Source organism: Dromiciops gliroides, chromosome 4 (assembly GCF_019393635.1).
Source record: "Dromiciops gliroides isolate mDroGli1 chromosome 4, mDroGli1.pri, whole genome shotgun sequence".
In the NCBI taxonomy this organism is placed as follows: Eukaryota; Metazoa; Chordata; class Mammalia; order Microbiotheria; family Microbiotheriidae; genus Dromiciops; species Dromiciops gliroides.
Genome location: NC_057864.1, coordinates 143624675 through 143648806, shown reverse-complemented (window position 1 = coordinate 143648806; position 24132 = coordinate 143624675). Strand labels below are relative to the sequence as shown.

At 40.9% G+C, this 24132-nt stretch overlaps 1 protein-coding gene across 1 annotated transcript in view; it reads right to left on the bottom strand.

Moving 5' to 3' along the window:
* LYST (lysosomal trafficking regulator) overlaps positions 1 to 18807 on the bottom strand; it is a 205181-nt gene extending 186374 nt beyond the window's left edge. The window contains exon 1 of the mRNA XM_044002844.1: positions 18783 to 18807. The gene's annotated coding sequence lies outside the window, so the exon portion shown is untranslated. The remainder of the gene's footprint in view (positions 1 to 18782) is intronic.
* Between the last annotated feature and the right edge of the window lie 5325 nt (positions 18808 to 24132).

Sequence of the window (24132 nt, the reverse complement as noted above, 5' to 3'; positions counted from 1 at the left end):
AATATGACTACAACAACACAAATAGAAAGAGCAAGCACAAACCAATCAAAAGTAAAATGTTACAAATGACAAAGGACAAGTTCCACAGAAGATAATAACTAACATTTATATAGCACCTACCATGTGCTATGTACTATGCTACTTGCTTAACAAATATTCTGTCATTTGATCCTCATAACAGCCCTGAGAGGTAGGTACTATTATCATTTCCACTTTACACAGGAGGAAACTCAAGCAAATGGGTTAAGCAACTTGCCCCTGGGTCACACAGCTGGTAAGTGTCTGGGGCTGAATTTGAACTCAGGTTCTTGACTCCAGTTCTGGCCTTCTATTCTTTACCCACCATCCCATTCCTTTACAGGCCTGGGAGGTCCATGGTTGTGATGTATTGCACATATTTTCAGACTTTTTCAATGTACTGACCAGTCAAAAGAAGGTCACAAAACTGAACTTGTTATTCTGTCATTTCTACCTTTGTAACACTGCCCACTCTTGTTCAAGTGCTCATCATCTCATACCTGGACTATTACAATAGCCTTTTGGTTAGTCTCTCCTCACTCTAGTCCATCCTCCACTAAGCTGTCAAACGGATCAAACATGGCAGTCTAACCGTGTCATCTCCCAGTGGATCCCCATTACCTTCAGATTCCAATATAAAATCCTCAGGTTGAGCTTTAAAGCCTTTCATAATCTGGCCCCCTTGTGGCCTTTCCAGTCTTCCTACAATTTATACTCTGGGATAGAGTGGCACTAGTTTCCTTGTGTGCCTTGCCCTTGACACTCCACCATTTTCTTGGAAATTTTTGATATAGGGGCCCTGATGTTGACATCTTCCTCTGAGGGTGCACCTCGGCCTTCATTGTTACTGAAGAAACTTTCTATGGTCCTCACCTTTCTCTGTCTGCTCATCTTGCCTTTCTTTTACTTGACTCTAAGCTCCTTAAAGTAGGGCACTGTTTCCAGGCTGCAGTATCCCAAGCTTAAGAAGTCCCAGGTGGTATGATTTAAGGAGGATCAGGTTCTTCACTCTCCCGGCCTGTTCCCTGGTCCTTAGATGACCCCAGACCAACTTGCTAATCAACCAGCTTTGTGTGTTGTGGTTGTTAGCCCCTACGAGCCTGTGCCCCTCCCCTACCTGGGCCACTGCTACTTGAGCCTACCTCCTGGTTCTCAGCAGGGGTGAAAAGCCCAAGTTCTGCCTCAGCACCATCATAGACCCCTGTAGTCTCCCCCCTGCCCAGGGCTCAGCCCCCTCACCAGACTGTGAGCTTAGTTCCAGATGACACTGGCACTTCAGCTGATTCAGAGGCTCTGGGTGTCTCCTTCTATGGTGAGGCCTTCCTGGGACTCGACACTCTACCATTTTCAATGGCTGTTCTCCATGCCTGGAACTCTTTCTAGCTCCTGGCTTCCATGGTTCCCTTCAATTCCCAAATCAAGTCCTCTCTTCTACAAGAAGCCTTCCCAGTTCTCCTTAGCTTCAGTGCCTTCCCTTGTAGATTATCTCCTATTTAACCTATACGTAACTTGTTTGTGCACAGTTGTGTGAATGTTGTCTCCTCCATTAGACTAGAAGCTCCTGGAGAGTTGAGACGAGATGTTTTTATTATGTTTAGTTCCATTCTGGGTTTGAGTCTTTTCCCCCTTTGGGGGTAGGGGGGAGCTTCTTTGTAATCCCAATGCTTAACAGGGTACCTAGCACATTGTATTTAATGAATATTTCTTGATTCGACTAATACACTCATTTGATACAATCTAAAAAAACATACAGTATATTTCACTTACTAAGGCTTGGCCTTAAGCTACTTGTTCCAAAAAAAACCCCCAAACCCCAGAAACAAATCTAAACAGTGGAATGCATAGCAAATTAACATGTTAACTTCCTGAAACAAGACTGCCACCTAGTGGTAATGAAATGTGTAGTTACAGGCTTTGTCCACAAAACAATAGGTAAGAAAAATTATGCATTTTCTACATCTGACTATACCTTGGGGTAAAGCAATGTATTTATAGTAAATAATTTCCCAATTTTCTCTGTATATCTTCACTTTGCCTTGCCTCACGTGGGCCACCAGAAAATGAAGTCTGCACTGGCTGTACGCTGTGGGGGATGTGTTCTCAGGGCTCTGGTTTGTTTATTACCATTCCACAGATGGTTCTCCAATCCTGAATGAAAGCTCCCATGAGAATTAAGATTGTCTCATTCTTTGTATATTCATCTCCAACACCTAACATGGAGTCTATGACACAGCTGTCATTAAATGTTTGTTGATTAAATGATGCAGTCCTGCATCACCAACTGTTTATATGACATTTACAACATAATGTCTCCTGCCATTCTCAAATTCAAAATGCTCACAGCAGATCTCATTATCTTTTCCAAAAAAAAAAAAAGCCCTTCATATAATCATAGAACTCCAGAGTTGGGAGGGATCTCAGTTCAGTAAGTCAAGTCCAAAAGCTTGATTAGATGCTTAGTGTGTGCTGGGCACTGGAGATACAAAGAAAGACAAAAGATAGTACCTGCTTTCAAGAAAATCACAATGTAATGGGGATTGGGAAGAGAAAACTGCATGCAAATACATAAAACAGAACATATACAGGACCAGTGAAAATAATCTTAGAGGGAAGGCACTAACATTAAAGGCAGTCAAGGAAAGACTTCTCGCAGACTGTGGGATTTGAGATGACTTGAAAGAAGCCAGGGATGTCAGCAGCCAGAGGAGGAGGGAAAGTATTCCAGCTATGGGGAAGTCAATAAAAATGCATGGTCAGAAAATGCAAAGTCTTGTTCAAGGAGCTCGCTTGTGTAAGGAACTGTAAGGAGGACAGTGTCACTATATCACTGACCACAAAGAAGGGGGTAAAAAGACTGGAAAGGCAGGAACAGACCAAATTATGAAGGACTTCATAAGGAAAAGTGAACATCTTATATCTGATTCTGGAGGTAAATGGGGAGATAGACTGAGCTGGGCAAGAATTGGAAGACCTCCAATGAGGCCAAACCCACCACTACCAGAAGCAGCCAACCCACTAACTATATTTTTATAAATAACAAATATAAAGAAGAGAAACTGAATAACTTGGAATCAGAATGTTAGAGCTAAGACATCATCCTGGCCAATCTTTTTATTTTACTGAGGCAACTATGGCTCCTAGAAGGTAAGTGATTTATCTCAAGTCCCAGAATAGTGGAATACTTCTGACAAGAACCCAGGTTTCTTGATTCTCAAAAAAAGTGCTTTTAAATTCATAGTTAATTTAGTTCAGTAAGTTACAAGTAACAACTTAACCAAAAAGTTTCTGTTACACATACAAAGGGTTAAAGACAGTCGTCTAGTCTTCTCTCAAACCCCATTAAAAATTAGACAACATAAAAGAAAACTATAGAAGTAGAAATGGTAGAAGATTTGTCCACTGATTAGATATGACAGGTGAGAGAGAGTGAGAAGTTGAGGATAACTGAAGGTATTGCCTTCAACAGAAACTGGGAGGTTTGGAAGAGCAATGAGGTTGGAGTGAATGTTCTATTTTGGACATGTTGAATTAGAGTTGTCTCTGAGACATCCAAGTTGAAATGGATGCATTAATTTGTGCTTTAATAAAAACCCCTTGAAAGCATAAGTAAAGGTCATTTTAAATATTATTTAAAAAAAATCTAAAACCTGAATGTGGTATTATTTACAATAAATGCCAGAAGCTTTTCTAGTACATACAAAGATAAAGCAAGAATGCCTCCTTTCCTCACTGCTATTTGACATAATCCTAGAAATACCAGCCATGAGACAAGAGAAAGAGATTAAAGAAGTAAGCTCCAGCAAAGCAGAAACAAAATTGTTCCTACTTTCAGATTACATGCTGGTTTATTTAGAAAACACTGGAAAACCACCAAAGGAACTGAGATGATTAATGTGTGGGTAACACCATATTCCTATCCCTCAGGTTCACAACCTCCTTGTCATTCTTGACTCCTCATGATCTCTCACCTCCCATTGTCCATGTATTGCCAACACCTGTCAACTCCACCTTTGCAACCATCTCTCTAACAAAGCCCCTCTCTCCTGGTGTAGGCCTTCATCACCTCCCAAGCCTAACTATTACAACAGGCTGCTGGTGGGTCTGCCTCCCTCTAGTCTCATTCCTATCCATCCTGCATTCCGTCACCAAATCATTTTCTTTTTTTTTCTTTTTTAGTGAGGCAATTGGGGTTAAGTGACTTGCCCAGGGTCACACAGCTAGTTAAGTGTTAAGTGTCTGAGGCCCGATTTGAACTCAGGTACTTCTGACTCCAGGGCCGGTGCTCTATCCACTATGCCACCTAGCTGCCCCCATCAAATCATTTTCCAAAAGCAAAGCTCTAATCATGTTGCCCCTCTCCCTCAATAAACTCCAGTGGCTCCCAATCACCTTCAGGATCAAATACAAAATCCTGTTGGGTATTCAAAGTCCTTCATAACCTATCCCCCTCCTCCCTTTCTAGTCTTCTTAGATCTTACTTCTCACCATACTCTTCAATCCAGTGACAATGGCCTCCTGGCTGTCCTGTGAACAAGACACTCCATAACTCTTGGCTCTAGGCATTTTCTCTAGGTGTCCCCTCTTTGTCTGCAATGCTCTCCCTTCTCATCTCCTATTACTAGCTTCCTTTAAATCCCAAATAAAATACCCATCTTTTACTGGAAGCTTTTCCCGGACCCCCCTCTAATTTATATCCTATCTACCCTGTACATAGCTTGTTTGTGAAAACGGCTGATCTTCAACATTTGCACATTTAATTTACTGACCTGAAGCATCTGCATGATTTCATTAGTAACCTCATTTTCACTTTTGGACAGTGTACATTCACAGCCATGTGCAGTTGAAAAAAAAATGAGAGGTGAGATGCACGGGGAGTTTGTAGCCTACTAGGCAGTCTCAAGGTTAAATGACAGCTCACTTCTATTATACTCCCATACTCTGAGACCCTTAAGGATTGCACATGGTGCATAACTAACGTTGCTTATTTCAAACTGGTATATCCTTCACAATCTCCAATGACATCCACTACCCTTGAAGGAGATATTGTCAGAAGTGACATTGGACCTCACCAGTGTCTGCCTCTTTCTTAATTCCCAGCAACCTCCCCCTGGGTTTCAGAGGGCAAACAAGGTAGAGAGGTTTATAGCAGTAGAGTATACAGTACAATGCTGTCACCCTGCCACCTGGCACAATGGAAGGTAAGATTCAAGTGAAAAAATGTCTTAATTTTAAGAATTTATTTGCTGTACAGTTATTTATGGTACTTTATATTTCATGTGTTATGAAAGGTGAATATTGTCTGAAATCAATGTCTTGTTTCTTCTTACTGAGGTGTTAGCACAAAAGGTCACAGAATTCTAGGGAATTACTAGCAAGAAAAAATGTTTTGTATGTTACAAATTTTATTTTGTGTACTGCATCTTATGGGTTATTTCATGATTACACTGATAGGAAAAGTGCATATTATCAGAATTAATGTTTTGTTTAAAATAATTGTATGTAGAAAGTGTATTTTGGGCAATTTCTAGCAAAAGATTACAGCTTTTGGTGGTTGCAGGACCCTAAACCCCAATTTCCCATAGGTTCAACATATCAACACTCACATTTTATTTTGTGTTTTCTAGGAATGTTACCACCTGAAAGTTGAGGATTGACTGTATGTTTGTTTGTGGTCTCCCCAATTAGATTCTGAGTTCCTTGAGGGTAGTGACTACCTTTTGCCTCTTTTTATATGTCCAGCACTAAGCACAATGTCTGGCACATAACAGACTCCTAATAAATATTTACTGAGAGAGTTTTTAATTCTCATGGTTATATAATTTTAAAATGATACTCTATAAATTAATTTACAGATTTCAACCATACCAAGCCACAGGTAGTACTTTATAAATAGGAATAGGGATTAGACCTGTGAATTCACTGGCTTAAGGAACTCCTAGTGAGGAGTCTTCCTACAGCTTTGCAGATTGTCACTTTCTCTGCAATTTGTTATCTTAGAAAGTTGGGGGGGAGGCAGGTCCCTGCAGGCAAACTCAAATAGAGAGTATCCCTGCAGGCCACATAGTGACTTAAAAAAATGCAAATCAACACTACCTATGTTATGGTTTACTTTTACTTATTTTGTAAACACTTCCCAATGACATTTTCATCAGGTTCTTCAGCACTCAGGAGTTTATAAAGTTTGATACCTCTGGCCTAAATCACTGAGAGATTTGCCCAGGGTGACATATCCAAAATGTGTCAGAAATGGGCAAAGGGTATGAATAATACTTTTTCAACAAAGAAGTGCAAACTATCAACCACTACATCACAAATATTTTGCCAAATCACTAAGAGAAATAATAATTGTTAACATTTACATAGTACTTTAAGATTTAAAAAAACTCTTTATGTGAGTCAAATGATGTTTATTCCCATTTTATAGATGAGGAAACTGATGCTAACAGGTTAAATGGCTTTCCCAAGGTGATAAAGCATTTACCTGTCTGAGGGATGATTTAAACTCAGGTCTTCCTGACTTCAAGTCCTAAATTCAAATTAAAAGAATCTGAGATTTCACTTCATACCCAAAAAATTGATAAAGAAAAAGATGGGGGTACCTAGGTGGGGCAGTGGATAAACCACTGGCCCTGGAGTCAGGAGTACCTGAGTTCAAATCTGGCCTCAGACACTTAACACTTACTAGCTGTGTGACCCGGGGCAAGTCACTTGACCCCAATTGCCTCACAAAAAAAAAAAAAAAAGAAGAAGAAAAGAAAAGAAATAAACCCAAGTTGGAAAGAAAAAAAAAAGAAAAAAGATGGCAACATCCAATGTTAGCAAGCTACAAGAAAACAGGCACACCATCAGCAGGGATAATAAAACCATTCTGGAAAACAATTTGGAACTATGTGAGCAAAGTCACTAAACTGGTCATGCACTTAGACACAGATATCATGGCTAGACATACAGTCTTGAGGTGGATAAAGACAAAGATAAATCCCATAAATAAACCAAAATATTCTTAGCAATACTTTTTGTGGTAGCAAAGAATTGGAAACAAAATAGGTACGCTTTGATTGGGTATTGGCTGAACAAACCTGTATTTATATGATAGAACATTGTTGTACCATAAGAAACAAGGAATATGTCAAATTCAGTGAAAATATGGGAAGACATAGGAATTGATGTAAAGCAAGCTGAACCAGGAAAACAATATCTACAATAGCTATATTAATATAAATAAAAAGAACCCTAAATCAAGGCCAAATGCAGTGTACCAATCATGGTCCCAGAAAAGTTATGAAATATACCTCCCTCTTTTTCTTGCAAAGGAAGAGAATAATGGGTGTAAAATGTTACATATGCTGTCAAAAATGGTTGCTTTATTTGGTTTTACTTAACTGGATTTTTCTGTTATTAAGGAAAGCTCATCGAAAGAAAGAAAAGTAGGATAGTTTCTAAAATGGTTGATGAAAAAAGGCAAGGGATCCAAAAAACTAATTTTTAAATTGGAGAGTTAGTTCACAACTTCAGTGATCATCTCTATGTGGATTATTTATAAAAGAGTATAGTCTGTCTCCCTCCTAGTCTCCAGGTTTACAAGTCACATTCAACTGCCTAATAGATTCTCACACTGTTCTACCAGCACCTCAAACATTTTTCACATCCCTATCCCTGCTCTCCCCTTCTCCCTACCAATAAACAATGCAATTAGCAAACCCAGCTTGCTCTTTCTACTGATTTTTCCATTTCTGTTTATGGTATCACCATTTTCCCAATCACTCAAACTAAAAACATGGAGTCATCTTCATCTCCTGGCTTTAAATGAACCTTAACCATTCATCAATTGCTGTATCCTATTTCTGCAATTCTATTTCAATGATCTGTCTCCTCACTTATTAATCATAATAGTTGCTGCAAACCCTTGATTTCATCAATGAAGAGAACTTGAGGCATGGAAGTTTCCTCTAACATGTGGATAAATAAATCCACCTCTAACATAGTATTACAAAATTATCCAAGAAAAAAAAATTATCCAAGTTAGTGGAAACAAGATGGAAGATGGTAGCAATGCAGTTGATCTCCTGTCCACAACTTCTGCAAATAGATCTATTAAAATGCATCAGACCAAATCCTGATGAAGAAATCCAGAAAAAGTTACAGTGAGTCCTTTGTCCAGCCAGGTCAGCACAGAGACAGGTCTGCTGGCACCGGGCATGGGTTTGGGGCAGACACTGGTGACAGGGTTGGGGCAAGTACTCAAAGGATAGAACACTCCAGCACCCAGGAAGAGGCTGACAGCAACATAAAAGGAGATCCCAGACCCATACAGGGGCACCCCCAGACCCATAGCAGGGCAATGCAACAGAGAAAGGTGTCAGCTGGCAGCTTTATTACCCACCATCTAATTCTATGTCACTGTAACGAATGGAATGACGCCACCTGCTGGAGACTTACTGTAGAAAAGCTCCGCCATGAGATGAAGGTCTCTGAGGGCAGGACCATGTGTCTTTTCTTTGGTGTCAGGAAGTGACGTTTGCTTGTGGGAGGAGGAAGGGGGAGCCTGGCACTCTGACTCGCTTTCTGTGGACTCTGGCCGAGAGCGGAGCTAGGAATGCTCTCTCCCTTTAATAGATGAATCTAGGCCTTTCTCTTTCTCTTCACCAATTCTTATTCTCCTTAATAAATGCTTAAAAGTCTAAGTCTTGATAAAGCTTATAATTTATTGGCAATCACTCATTAGATTTTAGACAAACTAGCTAGAATTTTAGCCCTTACATCACACATTGAAAGCAAGTGAGAAAGGGACCTGACTTCAGAAACCAGAAGCAAAATGGTGTGGCTCAGACATGAAACTCAAGAGCATGGTCTCAGTTCCAGCATCTAGTCCAACTGAAGAGAAACCAAGGCAGGTAACCCAGACCAAGGGAAAGCCTACAATTCTTTTTTTTTTCATCAGAATTTCTATTTATTATGAACAAAATCATAAGTAATTGATAGAGAAATGCCATTTTATTTTTTCCCTCCATCCCATTCCCTTCCAATGATATTTACTCTATTGTCTGTCTTTTTTTGCCCTAATCCTCCTCAAAAGTATTTTGCTACTGACTGCCCCCTCCCCCGCTCTACCCTCCCTACATTCACCCTTCCCTCCTTATCCTCTTCCCTTCCTACTTTCCTGTAAGGTTAAATAGATTACTCTTCCCAATTGGGTGTGTGTGTTATTCCCTCCTTGAGCCCACTCTGATGAGGTTAAGGCTTTTGAGCTAATTCTGTTTTCTAAATTTTTCTTTCTCTCTCCCTCCTCGACTCTCCCTATGAAATCAAGCAATTCAATATATGTCATACATGTGATGTTATGCCGAACATCTTCACCTTCCTCGAAAGTGTTTTGCTTTTTACAGCTCCCTCCCCCAAACTTCCCTTCCCTCCTTCCCCTCTTCTCCCCCCCACCCAATCTCCTTCTCCTCCCACTTTTCCCCAGGGCAAAAATATATTACTATATCCGCTTGAGTATGTATGTTATTCCCTCTTTGAGCCAATTCTGATGATAGTGAGGTTCACTCAATCCCCTTCTTCCCCTCCCCTCCATAGGCTTTTTTCTTGTTTCCTTCATGTGAGCTACCTCTCCCCTCCCCCCTCCCACCCCTCAACACTATTTTAAAGATGTCATCATGGGTTAGCTAGTTGGCACAGTGGACAAAGCACCAGCCCTGGGCCCAGGAGGCCCAGAGCCCAAATCCGGCCCCAGACACCAAACAACCCACCCTGTTTGCTCCACAAAGGACAAGGATACACAAAAAATTAATGCTTTACAAATACCATCCTTTCATAATTCAATTCAGACATGTGTCCTCTGTGTATTCCTTACTGAAAAAGTTCTTATGAGTTGGAAGTATTTTCTCATGGATGACTGTAAACATTATAAATATTTTTCTTCTTTTCTTTTTTTTTTGGTGAGGCAATTGGGGTTAAGTGACTTTCCCAAGGTCACACAGCTAGTAAGTATTAAGTGCCTGAGGCTGGATTTGAACTCAGGTCCTCCTAAATCCAGGGCCAGTGCTCTATCCACTGCACCACCTAGCTGCCCCTACAATTCTTGAACTAACAGAACTTTCCAGCTGGCTAATAGAGGTGGAGTCTAACAAAACTCTATCCTTATACAGACCCAACCACAGGTGAGTAACTTGTAGAGCTCCAACCAGGGAGGGCAAGAATTAAACTTTCCCCTGGATCAGATCCCTTTGGGAACACTGAAAGGTTCCAAGTCCTCAGCCTATCCCTGAGATCCTGGAATAATACAACACTCAATACCCCAAGGAAGCAGCAACAGGACTGGCCCTGACCTTCCATCCAGAAGTGTGCAAAGCCCAAGTCATTAATTCCAAAGTCAGGAAGTGGGCTAGAATTATTGGGAGGGGGAGGGGGGGGGGAGAAGTTCACAGAATTATCCAAGGCACTGACTTACACATGATACATGGCTAGAATATGTAGTGTCAGATAAGGCAGAACCCGGGTCTTCCTGACTCTCTAAGGCTAGTCTTTTATTAATTCTACCATGTTGCCTTTCAATAATAATAATTTTATATAGTACTTCAAAGTTTGCTGAGCACTTTACATAAATTAACTTCTTTTGTTCCCGACAAATTTCTGTAGCTATTCTTCATTTTACAGATAAAGAAACTAAGGCTGAAAGGTTAAATGACTGTTTATGGTCACACAGCTAGTAAGTGTTGAAGGCAGGATTCAAACCCAGGGCCTTCTGATTCAAAGTTCAGTGCCTACTGATAGGGACTTCATTTTCATTCCTTCTGTTACTAGTGGTCCTTCTAAAGATCACAGAATCAAAAATTTTGAGCTAGAAAGGTCCTATGATGACATTAGTGCTACCACCTCATTTTACAGATGAAGTAACTTGTTCCAAGATCCCATGGTGAAAAGAGTCCCTGCTCTGAGGTCAAATGACTAGCCTCAAATTCCACTTCTGAGGTTACCTGGATTTATGTGAACTTGCTAAGTCATTTCACCACCCTGTGCCTCAGTTTACTTAAATGTAAAGTAAGAGAGTTGGATTATCTGGCCTCCGAGGCCTTAATTGCTGGAAATAAGTCATCCTGTGCCTAATGATATACCCACCCATTTAATTTTCTTTTTTTATTGTGTAACTTTAATCACATTCTCTCCTGATCAAAGATCTCCAATGGCTCCCCACTGCCTATCAAATGATGAATGAAACAGCATTAAGCATTCGCTATGTGCTAAGCTCTGTGTTAATTTATCTCATCCTCCCTGCCTCATGTCTCTTTCCATTCCAACTCATCCTCCACTCAGTTACCAAACTTTCTAAGCAAAGGTATTGCCATGTCACTCCCCACCTCTGCCTAGGTATCACTTGATTTAGACTATTGTACGTACACACACACACCCCCCTCCAAGTACTGAAATTCTATGAATTCTTGATAGCTCAAATTCAGTCTTCTCTTTGAAGCTGTCCATGATTCTCTCCCCATCCAGAAATGTCTTTTCAATAATATTTTACCCATATCTCTATTAAAGCATTCTCTATATTCTATTTTATATAGCAATTATTTGTATATACATCTTCTCTCTCATGCTAGAACGTTAGCTCCTTAAGGACAGGGATGACATTGTACTTATTCCTGCACAGATCTCAGAACTTAAAATATTGTTTTGTACATAATACGAGGAAGGGGAATGGAACAAACATTTATTAAGTACCTATTATGTGCCATGCACCGTGCTAAGCCTTTTACAATATCATTTGATCTTCACAACAATCCTACAAAGTAGATGTGATTATTATCACCCCCATTTTTATAGTTAAGGAAACTAAGGAAGACTCAAGTTAATTGGTTCACCCAAGGACACTTACTAGCTGTGTGACTGACCCTGGGAAAGTCACTTAACCCTGTTTGCCTCGGTTTCCTCATCTGTAAAATGAGCTAAAGAAGGAAATGGCAAACCACTTTGCTAAGAAAAATCCAAATGGGGTCACAAAAAGTCAGACATGACTGAAAACAATTAAACCATAAGAAGTCAATATGTGATTGCATGGATCCATGGATCTATTTGATATATTCTGGCTTAGTATACTGAAGAAATTGTTAATAATTCTTAATAATTATGTTAATAAACAGCAATATCCTAAAAAGAAACAAAATCTTTGAGTATGACACTCAGGTCTCCCTAACTCCAGGCCCAGTGCTCTACCTGCCCAAAGTACCACATGCCAGCTATATGTGTAGCCCTGATGTTCTTAGTGCTAATCCTGCTCAATGTAATAGGAGACCCACTGTGAACTGTGCCCTGTTATCATCTCCAACCCATGACCTGGATCAGATCACTAAGCCAGGACTCCATTCTTTCAAAGGAAGGAGAGGTCCACTAAGCCTAAGATTTCCAATATTTGTTCTGCTCCACATTTGGCCCTTGGGTGGGGGGTGGGGGGAAGGAGTATTACCATCTTTTCCTTTATTGTTTTTGTTTTCTTGTACCTGCACCAACCTCCTCCTCCCAGTGATGATTATACTCGTCGGCTTCTCAAATTCCCTTGTCGATCTTTGTCCAGTAACAGCCCAAGGCAATTCATAATTCATATGGTAGAAGGTCCCTTAAAAGACCATTATGACCTTGCCACAGAAGGGTGAGATGTGGTGGGAACACTTGCCATGGTCCCTGCTACTTAGGAGAGACTTGTTTTTCCTCTAAGAAGATGATGAAACTGTCCTTGGTATTTAAATGGGCCAGAGGACCAAGGCTCAGGTTGAATCATGGCCAGAGCTTCCTGGTCAACTAAGGCATAAAAAGACCAGCTCAGAAGCTGGGGCAGTTCAGGCTTAGCATATGCTAAGCACAATACTGTGACAAACCTGAAGGCATTCTGGGAAATGTAGGTGATGTAAAAGCAAACTACATCAATGAAAAATTGAACATAGCTTTAGGTAACTTAATAAATATGTAGTAGATAATTATTAAATTAACTTATGGCAGGATCAGACTATTAACAAGGTTACAATACAAAGGATTATTTCATGTTACATAAAGCTAAAGCCTCTAACATATGCTATTTTGTAGTGTACACAAAAATTACTTTTTGCCTTTACAAAAGAATACTAGTGCACACATATTAGTTTGTCTCCATGTGAAGTTCCACAATTCTAAAGATCTCAGTAAAATGCCAGCTTATGCTGCAAAGAAATAAAATCTAGTTTACATAGTAAACACTTTTCCACAATTAGACCATTACAAAATCTTTCATAGCAAGAAGCATACATAACACTGATATCAAATTGACAGCCAATGACTGAGTTGGATGCTGTCAGAAAAGCTACAAAGAAAAGTACACACTAATTTAGATGATGAAGAATGGAAGAAGAAAGGGAGAAAGGAGAGAAAGAACAGCAGTAAAGAAGTAACATATCATAATTTGCCTCAAACTGATTTTTTTATCTCTGCCACGCCTTACAACCACTCCCTAGCACTAAATATAAATGGGATGAAAGACAATCCATATTATATATAACTATATGTTGTAGAAAGCACATTTCTCTCCAAGTCATGATTTCTTTTGTCTGCTGATTTGACTTAAAATCTAGAAATAATGGAAACCATTAAAAAAATGATTAAAACATAACAATATGAAAGTTGGTATATCAAATCAGTTCAACATGCTTTTAATTTTAAAAATGAAATATCTATTGAAATTGCCTAGAATAAAAAGAAAATGCTTAAGTAATCCCACACTAGTTTTGTCAGCATAAGTGGCTGAATGTATTGAAGTCAAAACAAGAAGGGACAGGAATATAGATAAGAAAAATACTTTACTGGTGATGGGGCACTTAAAAAATATACAACAAAAAATGAAGTTAAGGAAAAGAGAAAAAGATTAAAAGTCAAAAGTAACAGTAAGTTATTGGTTTTAGAAACAACAAAATGGAAAGTTTCCTATAATCTGGGACTTGTGTAATTGACACAGTAGTACATCACAAAAAAAGAAAAAAATTATGCAAACAACCATTGTTTTGCTAGAAAATAATTGCAAAAATGCAAATATCTTTTTCATTTGTAAATAGCACAAAGGTGTCCTTGGAAAAAATTCAATAGGAACAGGATGATTTTATTATATAATTTAAGGTATATACATCATATATACACATATGTACACATGTACCTGTACCTATACCTATTTGTATATATGTATGTATGTGTATATATTTTTTTAAACTATGCTGGGTCAGACCAAATTTAGAGAAGCAGAAAGGAAGAGGGCTGAGCTGTCAAAGCAGCCCCATAAGTTACACCAATAAAATCTGGCTGAATCTTAAACTTCACTGAATATATGCCCTGAAGGAATTGATTGCCTAGTCAAACAAGCAAAACTGCTGATAACAAAAGAAAAAATCATTTTTGCTACATTTTAATTTAGCACTTAATTGAATTGAGTGGAATAATTTTGTTCTTAAAACAATTAATATAATTTACTTTTATTCTTAAAGGAATTAACATCTTAATAAACAAAAGTAGTAATGAGCCTTTATTATAAAGAACTAAATATTGATCGGATTAATTCTACAATTTAGGATGCTAGGGAGGTTCTTTAAAAACTCAAAATAATGAAATTATTATTCTTCTATCAAGAGACAATGAATTAAAAGAAATTAACTGAAAATTCTGAGTACCCACCCTTTAAGAAAGCAGAAATAAAGTGGAAAGAGTCCTGAAGTCAGAAGGCTTGGGTTGTAGTCCCAGATATGCCACTAACTAGCTGTGTGACCTTAAACAAGTTTTAAAAAACACACACAAAAATCTTTCTGGGACTCAGTTTCCTCATCTGTAAAACAGAAATAATGCCATTTAGATAATAAACATTTCCCATCTCCCACAAAATTATTCTAAACCTGTAACACATTACAGAAAGTGTAAGGTATTCCTGGAAGGCATTTTAGCATAATAGATAAACAGGCTTTAGAGATCAAGGAAGAACTGGTTTCAAGTCCCAGCTCTGCCTCTCTCTTCCATATGTGTATATATGCATATGCCCATGTGTGTACACACACACACACATGTGGATGTGTTTAACAATCTAAATGGCATTTTCTGTTTTGTGCATATGCACATGTATTGTATAGACAGACTTTTATGGCTGCTGTGCAAATATGTACGTGTCTATTTGTGTGTACATATCAAAGATAGTTGTATGCATGCATATAGGCATGTACACATACTGGCTATGTGACTGGGAAAGGCACTTACTACCAGGTAAATGTCTAAGATTATAAACTGCAGAGATGGCACCAACTTGCATTAGTAGCAGAAGTTTCCTCATCTGGGAGTTCCCTATACCAATGAAATTATAGGTCCAGTCCCTTTCCCTATTCCCCTATTCTCTTACTGCTACCAACTAATTATGTCCATGAATAATAATAGCTAGCATTTACATAGCACCTACTATGTGCCGAGTATTGTGTTAAATACTATAAATATTATATCATTTGATCCCCACAACCACCCTAGGAAGTAGATGCTATTATTATGTTTACTTTACAGTTGAGGGAGCTGAAGCAGACAAAAGTTAAGTGGCTTGCCCAGAGTCACACAGCTAGTAAGTGACTGAGGTTGGACATGAACTCAAATCTTCCTGGCACTCGGCCCAGCACTCTATATGTCCACTGGGCCACCTAGCTGCCCTCAAGCATTAACAACAATACATAATTGTGTGTGTGTGTGTGTGTGTGTGAGTGCACACATACTAGTCAAAAAGCATTTATTAAGTACCTACTATTATTCAATGCCCTTGGCTAAGCACTGAGGCTACCAAGAAAGACAATAAAATACAGGGTAAACGGAGATAATCTCAGAGGGAAGGCATAACGAAATGATTTATGGGGGAATAAAAAAAGGCTTCTTGCAGAAGGTGGGACTTTTAGGAACCCAGGAAGCAAAGAGCATGAGGGAGATTTCTAGGAATAGAAGATAGCCACTGAAAATGCACAGAGTCCAGGGATGGATTATCTTGTTTAAAGAACACAAGATGGCTAGCTAGTGTCCCTGGCTCACAAAGAATATGTAGAGAAGATAGATGTAAAAAGACTGGAAAGGTGGGAAGGAGCCAGGCTATAAAGGGCTCTAAAATGGAATGGAGTGGGAAGAAAAAACTGAGGCAGGGAGACCAATCAAAAGGCTAATGCAACTATCCAGGCAAGATGTGAAGAGGGACTGCAACAAGGTAGAAGCAATGTCAGAGGAGAGAAGGGGAAATACATGAGATGTCATGAAGGTAAAAAATGTGTATTTTTTATAAATGTATATAAGTATATTCTTATACCAAAATGTATTTAGCTATCCCTTAATTGATGAGTACCTACTATGTTTTGCTACCACAAAAAGTGCAACTGTTAATCTTCTGGTGAATTCAGGACCTTTCTGTCTCTGTCTGATCTCTTTGGCATATATCCCTAGCAATGGGATCTCTGAATCAATGAGTATGGTCATTTTCTTAGAATAAACCCAAAGTGGACCATAATAGTTCTACCAATGATGTATTAGTGTGCCCGTCTTTTTGTAGCCCCTTCAGCAATGATCATTCCTATCTTTTGTTATCTTTACTGGTTTACTAAGTGTAAGGTAAAATATTGAGTCGATTTGATTTACATCTCTCCCAATATTGTCTTTTTTGTTTTTGTTTTTCCTTTGATGTTGAGAACCATGACAACAAGGTGATGCTATGACTTGCAATGAATTGGATTTAAGGGAGGGCTATGAAAGCCACTCTATCCTCCAGAGTCATTTGGGTCCAGTGGCAAGACATTTATCAGGATGACCGGAAATGGCCCAGGGTCACACAGTTAGTAAGTGTCTGAGGTGGATCTGAACTGAGGTCCTCCCAACTCCAGGGCCAGTATTCTACCTACTGTACCATCTAGCTGCCCCCTCTCTCAATATTAATGATTTAGAACAATCTTTCAGGAGTTTGTTAAAAGTTTGTAATTCTTTTGAGAACTGTTCATTATCCTTTGATCACTTAACTATTAGAGAATGATTCTTGGTTCTAAATGCCTGTATTGATTCCATACATATCTTGGTTATCGAAGGAGTTTAGACTTTACTTATTTAGAAAAGCTAAGTGCTCTCTGTTACTATCTTCTCATCTACCCTAGCAAATATATATATATATATATATATATATATATATATGAGAGACAGAGACAGAGAGAGAGGGAGAGAGATATTGATTATCTTCTTAGGTAATGATTTTTATTCAGATTTTTTTGGCTTTCTTTGTATCACCAGTTCTTTGCACAATGCCTGGCACATAGTAGGTGCTTCATTTAATGCCAATTGACTAAAGCTCTCCAAGATGTATTACAGAAATAATCTCAGAAGGTGTTACTAAATTAATACATTACTGAATTAGCAAAAAAAAAAATTTTGAGGGGCTAAGTTCAAGGAAAAACCAAATAAAATCATAGATGAAAATGAGGATCAGGGGTGTGACAGAACAAACACTGGACTGGACGACAGGAGATCTGTGTTCCTTTCTGGCTCTGACATTAATTAGCTGTGTGAACTTAAACATGAATATTAATAATGATGAACATATTTAGAAAGCACTTTACTTACACCTACCCTATAAGGTAGATAAGGCAAGTCGCCAACCTCTTTGGGCCTTAGTTTCCTCAGCTGCAAAAAATTGAGCTTTAAAAAATGATAGTTAAAGACCTTTCAAACTAAAACCGCACGATGGCAAGAAAACCCACTCAGTTGTGTTACCACTTTGTTAAATGGCCAAGGCATGCCTATGTCAATCTTTTGACTCCTTACAAATTTACAATCTGTTCCCAAAAATAAATATATAAATAAATGCATCTGCTACTAAGTTTTCTTACTCAAAGAGCACTAGGGATGGTTTAACAGTGACAATCGAGATCGAGAAACACTTCTCGAAGAGGTTTCCCCCTCTTTGGAAACACTTTTCAGAGTTTTCGTTTGGAAACTCCACCTAGCCTAACCCTCCAGCCCACCCAGTCCCAAGATCTCCCTGGGCAACAGTCCTGTATTTTGGGCCAGTCCTGTAGCAGCATCTCGACCGTGGCTCCCAATACTCTCCAGGAGAGTGGATATCCCCCTGGGCAATACCAGGGAAGAAGGGAGGGATGCAACCTGGTGCCACGGCCAAGGCTGGTCACACGGCAGGGGGAGGAGGAGGGAAGGGAGATGACAGGTAGACCAGATCCTACTCGGAAAGGAAGAAGTGAAAGGGAATTACAGGGTGAGTAACCCCCCAACCTTAGGGTCAGGTTCAGCGTTCCCTCTTGACCTCCGACTCCAACCACGTACTCCTCCCCAGGCCTTAGGAGTGGAGGGGGAAGATGCTTGACGCCCCCCACTAATGCAAACCGCACGAAAATAAAGTGACCAATGCCCATCCCTAAATCCCACCTCCTCCTTTGCAAAGAGGAATGGCAAGCGAGTGCCCGGGCGGCAACGCGAAAGAAACCGAGCCAAAGCCGACCAAAGCCAGAGGTTTGGTGCGCCCCACACCGCCGAGACATCAACGTCCAAAGGCGGCTCCGCGTTGGCAGGAAGACGCCCTTCCCACGCCGGGCTCCCGCGGGTCCCCGTGGACACGGGGCCGAGCCCCATCCCGGGCCCGCCGCGCGCGGCTACAGCCCCGGGAGCCCTTCCCAGCCCCAGACAGCGCCGGGCGCCGGGCTGCCACGGCCAGGGACGCCCGGGGTGGGGGCCTGCACAGCGGCTTTTACCTGCGCCTGCCGCCGCCGCCGCCGCCGCGCGCTCCCCCTCCCCCAGGCGGGGAGAATCCCGCGTCGTCGTCGTCGTCGTCGTCGCCGCCGAAGTCGTAGCTGCCGCTTCAGCCGCTGCAGCCGCCGCCGGACTCCCAACCCCTCCGCCCCCCTCCAGTAACCCAGGAAACCGGGAACACCAGCCCCCCCCTCTCCGCTACCCTCTTCCCTAGCCCAAAGCCACTCTCCCGCGCCTGCGCAAGAGGCTCCACCTCCCCGCCCCCTTCTCCCTCCTCCTCCTCTCCCTCCTCCCTCATCCGCCTCCTCTTCCCCGGCTCCCCCGGAGGAGATCCAAGCTGACGTCTCCACGACGTGACGCGCGGTACCTCGGCGCCTGGGGAGGAGGGATTATAACGGGGGCTGATTGACAGCAACGCCGCGGGGGGTTGGCGGGGTGGGGGTGGGGGTGGTGTTGGGAAACACGGGGATGGGGCCACGGCGAGGAGCATTTCCGGGCTTGGGGTTCCCGCCTCAGCTGCAGAGGCGACCTCGAAAAGTAGAAGCGAGCCGGCCTCACCTGCCCTCCGTGCCCTTTCCTTCCATGTGGGGTCTGGGCCGAAGAGTTTGGATCGGGGGCACGCTAGGGAGAGGTTAGGATTGAGAAAGGGACGCAACGGTCCGAATCCCAGAGGACAGCTCCCAGTTTTTGGATCGGCAGGAAGGGGTTTTTGCAAAGCAGCCTGTCGCGATCAGGGCGAAGGCTGCAGTGTTTGCAACTTCTGTCATACTATGGATGAAGAGCAAAGCCTGTGAACAGAAAATTTAAAGCGTAAGCCCGGGGGGGGAGGGAGCTTATGTTTGCAGCGGGAGATGGAGACTCGGTTTCCAGGCCTTTCCCCCTAAACCCTTTCTGGATAAAAGATAACGTGTCACTTGACCATTTCTCATCTTGATGTGACAGCTGACTGGTGTTGGTCCTGGGGATAGGTTTCCCTGGTGTGGGAGGGGAAGGCCCTCAGGGTTTCTGGCGTAAACCTAAGCAATTGCTATTTAAACTCATTCTGGGCCATTAAGAGGCCAAAGAATGTCGAAATGAGGCTTGGGCTGGGACGCATTGTTCGCCAATCTAGAAGAGTTAAAGTGATTTGGGGTTAAAGCGTGGGTCTTAAAAAAAATCTAAGCACTAAACTACAAAACATCTTGTGAGATTAAAGCAATCAAAACATATTCCTTCGGGCAGATAGCCCCATCAGGGCCGTCTCCAGTTGTTATGAAGTGTATCTTGCCACTGGACCCAGATGGCTCTGGAGGGGAGGGTAACGATGGTGAGTTTGCACAGCCCTGCCTCACTTAAATCCAAGTCATGACTACTACATTCACTACAAGTCATGACATCACCTCCCTATATCACTGTCCAATTCAAGAACAAAGGACAACCAACAGGTTTCCTCCACTAAAGGGCCCTAGCTCTGAGTCAAAGAAGACCAGTTTAGTCCTGGGAGAGGCTGGCCTCTAAAATTGGAGAGAAGGGAGGGAGTTCAGGCTCTTGCTCATCACTGTTTCTTTATGCCACGAATCCCCAAACCCCAGGAGAAAATCATAAAACTTCGATTTGGTTCATTTCTAAGGTCTTCTTGAAAGTAACTTCCCATAAAGCTACTCAACATATAATGAAACTCAGAGAACAGCTTTTTATTTTCTAAACACACACATGCTGAAAACACAAAGGACTCTGACATGAACATTGAAAACAACTTAAAATGTGAAACAGTAACCCATAACTCCTATTATACTCTCCTTGAAGGTTGATACTTAAAATATCAAAATATGAAACATTTCGTACGATTGCTGAACAGTCATTTCATCTTTGCAGTATCTCCTAGACAGCCCAGGCACAGCTTGGGCTCATCTTCTTGTCAGTAGTCATCTTGGATAAGGGTTTACCTAATCAAAAATTCATCCTGTGACTTAGAAGCCCAGGAACTCCCAAACTCTAAAAGTAGCCACCCCTGAAAAATCTCTCTCTTATGGTTGCTGTTTGGCCACCTATAGTTGGGGGGAGGGGGAGCAGAAGAGGAAACCCATGGCTTGAAGTCAAGTCTCAGAATTGTCCAAGTCAACATACATGTTCTCCGTGTTATGTGCTGTAACTGGGTGGAGGTAGGAAAATGAGGAGGAGGAATCAGACCACAATGGGACAGCTAGGTGGTCAGGAAGACTCATCTTCCTGAGTTAAAATCTGACCTCAGACACTTAATAGCTGTGCGACCCTGGGCAAGTCACTTCACCCAGTTTGTCTCAGTTTCCTTATCTGTAAAAATGAACTGGAGAAGGAAATGGCAAACCACTCTAGTATCTCTGCAATGAAAACGCAAAAATGGGGTTATGAAGAGTCAGACACAAATGAAAACAACTTAACAACATGATTGGGGTGAGGGACCGAAGTGCCACAGGATAGTCTTCCTTAAAGTCTAATGAGTAGTCATTTCTTGACTCAGAGACCTAGTGCCCCTTCATCTGCTGCTAGCATAGGGACCAACAGACTTCAGCATCACCTGAAGTCCTTCAGCTTTGGGCACATATGTCCTGGAGAATGGCTGGGAAGTTCAACTTAGATTCATGCACGCCCTGTGGGGTATACTTCAATCAAAGTTCCCTTATGTATAAAATGGGACTGATAATTTCCTTGCAGGAAAGTGCTGCACTATATAAATGTATTTATCGGGGGCAGCTAGGTGGTGTAGTAGATAAAGCACTGGACCTGGATTCAAGAGGACTTGAGTTCAAATCTGACCTTAGACACTTGACACTTACTAGTTGTGTGACCCTGGGCAAGTCACTTAACCCTCATTGCCCCACAAATTAAAAAAAAATTTTTTTAATGTATTTATCATTACTATAACCATTTGTGTTTAGGGCCCAAAATGCTAGATGATGCTGTGACAGATCAGCATTTGGAATATATCTACCTTACCCCCCAATCCTTTGAGACCACCCAGATTCCAACTGACTCCACTGTTTATTGCTGTTGCCAGAGGAGGCAGGGCCTTGGAGGGGGATTGTCAGAGAGAGGTCCCAAGATTATAACAGTTAAGCAGCCAGCTAAGGATGAGATGCCAATCAAGATCAATAACATTATGTTTGACAGAAATTCCAAGAGTTGTTATCCTCTAGCTTGGGCAATAAATGTTAATACCACCCCTGCTCATCTTGTGTGCCCTCCTGTGCTTTTGATTAATTCAGAATTGCTGTATAATCGATGTTACCCTTCTACAAACTACTCCACTCCGATGTGACACAAAAGCTGGTGGAGACCATAGGTAGTTACTATCTAGGTTTTTTTACATTAAATTAACCTGGTAATTATTCAAAAAGGACACAGCAAGATAGAGGAAAATTGCAAAAATGACAAGCAGAATTAATGTTAGAGACAATGAAAAGATAGGGATTTTAATACACTATAGGAGGCCCTTGAGTTAGGGAAACAATTTAGAATTAGAAAAGAAAATAATATATTACAGTTTGTAAAGCACTATAATATGCTATCTCATTTGATCCTCACAACACCTCTGGGAAGTAGGAATTAATATAATTCCCATTTTCAGATAAGGAAACTGAAGTTAGGACACATTAAGTGATTTACCAAGGGTCACACAGCTTGTAAACATCTGAGGCAGTATTTGAATTCATATCTTCCTGACTCTAAATGTAGTGCTCTATCATTACACTACCAGCTAGAAAAATGACTAAACTGTTCATATCTTTTAACCCAGAAGCTCCACTACTGGGCATATACTTCTAGGTTAAAAAAAAAAAAGCCTGGGGGTGGGGCAGCTAGGTCGTGCAGTGGAGAAAGCACTGGCCCTGGATTCAGGAGGACCTGAGTTCAAATCCAGCCTCAGACATTTGACACTTACTAGCTGTGTGACCTTGGGTAAGTCACTTAACCCTCATTGCCTACCCCCCCCACCAAAGAAAAGCCTGGGGGTCCTATAAATACCCAAATCTTCATAGCAACACCTTTGGTAGTAAAGAATTGGAAACAAATTGGATCTCATCAATTGAAGAATGGCTAAACAAACTAATATATGAATGTAATGGAATATACTTGCATAATAAGAAATAGAAATATGAAGAAGTCAGAGGAATATGGGATGATTTCTTTGACCACAGAATGGGAAAAAACAAGAAGAACAATAGCTGCAATAACAATATCAATGTAAATGAAAAGAGCACTAAAAGGAGTCAGTCTCTAAGTAATTGAAAAGCAAGTAATTGTCCCAGAGAGCAGAGAATAAAACATACCTCACTGTTCTAGGCAGAAAAACTGAGGAACTGCCAAGGGAGAACACCTATGTTATCAGACACACTCATAGTATTGCTTGCTTTTTGCTTATTTTTTTTCTTTGTTATGAGGAAAGGTTTGATTTCCAGGGGTTTAGGGAGGTACTAATTATATCCAGAAATTACTATAATGAAAAAAATAAAAACTACCAATAAAACTTTTTTTTAAAAGTGTAACAGAAAGAACATTAGATTAGGATTTAGGAAGCCTGGTTTTTAATTTCTACTCAATCACAACCAAAAGTGTTAAAAAAATATATTAAATGCCTACTGTGTCCAGAAGACTGTGTTAGGGGCACTAGAAGACACAAATTTTAGCCAACACACCATTCCGGTCCTCATGGAGCTTATAATTTGCCTTTTGGAGATAATAAATAATTATCATGTGTCCATTCTATCCTGTCCTATCCTATCCTATCCTATCCTGTCCTATCTTACCCTATACTCTCCCATCTGTGTACATGTGCCAATCCCCCTTAAATTAATGTGTCTCAGAATCTCTCTCCTGACTCAGAGGGCACAAGAGGATAGTTTCTCATATTGACACCCATTCTTCAAACTAGTGATATCTGGTCTGGGGTAGTTAATTTACCCCCCAGGTATTAACTAAAAGTAAAAGGAAAGAAGTGAAGCCTGCTACTCCCAGTATGCTGGTATGATGCTTAAAATCTAAATGTGTGGTCACCTTAAATTAGAAGCTTTAGCACCAGTCTTTGGGCATTAAGCATTTATTAAAGCATACCAGGTATTCACATGGAGTTCAGAAAGTTAAGAAAAAGCCTATCTAGCCTAGTATTCAGCCTGGTTGGGTTCTTCCTCAAGTCCTCCACCACTAGCCTGTTTAAATCACGAACTCCCCCAAACTGAGTGTGGAAGCTTTTTATGGGTCCAGAGCATAGGCGGTCCTTACACACTGCTTCAAGCTGTTTGGTAGGTGTTATCCAAATCCACTGGTTCACTTGAAGGTGGTCTTGGGTTAATTTCAAAGTCTTTAGCTTCTGAGAACAATACTTTCTTAAGGGCCAGC